This window comes from Condylostylus longicornis, unplaced genomic scaffold (genome assembly GCF_029603195.1).
Source record: "Condylostylus longicornis isolate FDR11 unplaced genomic scaffold, ASM2960319v2 ptg000327l, whole genome shotgun sequence".
NCBI lineage: Eukaryota > Metazoa > Arthropoda > Insecta > Diptera > Dolichopodidae > Condylostylus > Condylostylus longicornis.
The window spans coordinates 135,001-137,500 of record NW_026578290.1 but is presented as its reverse complement, the minus strand read 5'-3'; positions in this window follow the sequence as shown (position 1 = coordinate 137,500).

The window sequence follows — 2,500 nt, the reverse complement described above, 5'->3', positions numbered from 1 at the left end:
AATCAAAACACCAGGGAGTGGATAACCAGTGTCTGCAGGAAGATAAAGTCTTGGGACGGTTGCGATGTCGTGGTACTGGATGGCGACGACATCCCCAAACAGCATGTTTGCGTCACCTACGTACCAAAGGACGAGACAACCGTCACTCTCTCCAGGGACAAATTTCTAAGTAGGATAGGGAAGCAAAATCCCAGCCTCAAGATAAGTTCCTGGAGGGTGCTGAGGATGGATAAGGAAAAGGACGGGGGCTGCTCCATCACCTTTTCCGTGGATGATTCCGGATTGGAAGATCTACGGAAAGCGGAGCTCCGATTTTTCCTGAATTTCTTCCGTGTTACCGTTCGGGTTAAAGGAAGAAAATCCTCTCAAAGTGCTGGCGGCAGGGCAGGACAAAATAAAAAACCAGTGCCCACCGCGACAACGACGAGCACTTCAGGCCAACCAAAAGAGCCAAAACTCATTGGAAAGTCTGAAGTCGCTCCGAAAATGGCGGCAAGGGAAACGGAAGGACCATCGACCAGCACGCCAAATACAAGCGTTCCGGGGGAACCAAAAGGGTTCAAGCCCGTTGGGAAGCCCGGAAATGCTTCGGTATTTGCTGTTGGAGGGGCTAGCGTGGCACCTGGGGCGGCAAAAGAGGCTGTGGCAGGGCAGGCGCCCACCAAGATGTGTAAAAAGGCGAAAATGGGAGGTAAGGCTCATGTAAAGCCTTTGTCTAAAGGGCCAAAGCCCATAGACAAGAGCCGGAGGAAATAATATGGCTGTGAGGTGCATCCAAATAAGTCTACAGCATGCTAGGGCATCTACTGATGTTCTGGCTCATAGATTTATGAAGGATCACCTCGATATCGCCCTTATCCAAGAGCCTTACATAGTGAAGGATCAGGTTAAGGGCCTAACAGGTGAGCTATTGTATGATAATACAACTGGGGGCAGGCCTAGGGCTTGCATCTTGTTTAGTAAAAAGCTAACGTATTTTCCCATTCCAGATTACTGTTCTAAGGATCAGGTAGCTGCGTTGGTGAAGGTGAAGTCCTGCGGGGGCTGGACAGAGTTCATTGTGTGCTCATCCTACCTCCCGGGGGACTGTGCCCACCCGGACGAGCAACTGAAGGATCTAGTGGACTTTTGTGGAAGGAGGAACTTCCAACTTATAATAGGAAGTGACGCCAATGCCCACCACACCGTCTGGGGAAGCAGCAATATAAACAAAAGAGGTGAGTGCCTACTTGAATTTATATATAGCAATAAATTAATGATTATGAATGAAGGCAATAGGCCGACATTCATAAATGCAATTAGGGAAGAGGTCCTTGACATCACCCTTCGCACTGAATTTATCGGCAGTAGGGTTGGTGGATGGCATGTCTCAAATGAGACATCCATGTCCGATCATAGGCAGATTAGGTTTGATATCATGGTCTCCGGGGGCCTGGCAGAAGAAATTTATCGGGTGCCCCAATCCACAGATTGGAGTCAATTCGAAACGCTCCTCATGGATGGGATTAGATCCGTTCCTGCTTCTGTCAGAACGGTGATGGATATCGAACTGGCCAGCGAGGCCCTGACGGCGGCTATTACTAATGCCTATCACGGGAGCTGCCGTGCTAAGCCGAGGCGGAGCAATAGGAAGTGCCCGTGGTGGAATGAGGAGCTTTCAAGGCTTAGACTAAAGACCAGGAAGCTATTCAATAGGGCCAAAGCGTCAGGTTCGTGGAAGAGTCGTGAAGGGCGTTCTGCGTCCTGATGGCTCCATGACTAAGAACGGAAGGCAGACGTTGGAGCTTATGGCGTCAACGCACTTTCCTGACTCGGAGATTCTTCGGAATCACTCAAGTGCGGTCATCGAACCGGAGCACCCTGGCCCAGGAGGGATGACTGGCAACGATCCCGTCTAGTCTTCACGATGGGCAGGATTAAATGGGCTGTTTTCTCTTTCAGGCCCTTCAAATCTCCAGGTGATGACGGGATATATCCTGCATTTTTGCAGAGGGGTTTCCAAAATATCGCTAGAGCACTGTTGGGAATTTTTCGCGCCAGCTATGCGTGGGGTTACATCCCTCAGGCATGGAGGGTGGCTAAAGTGACGTATATTCCGAAGGTGGGTAAGCGACCAGGCAACCACCCAAGGTCTTTCCGTCCAATCAGCCTTACTTCTTTTCTATTGAAAGCAATGGAAAAAGTGATTGATAGATTTATACGGGACGGTGCACTGGGAAGCAATCCCTTGCATGAATCTCAATACGCCTATCAGTCGGGAAGGTCTACTGTACTCGCTCTGCAGGGTCTGGTGGGGGTCCTTGAAAACTCACTGGAAGTGCGGGAGGTAGCAGTTGGCTGCTTCCTTGATATAGAGGCAGCTTTTGATAACACCCCATATCATGTCATCTGTGAGTCGTTGCACAAACGAGGGATTGATGCGACGACTAGCAGATGGGTCAATCGGATGCTACAGGATAGGATTATTAAGTCCACCATAGCTGGCGATATACTCTTTATC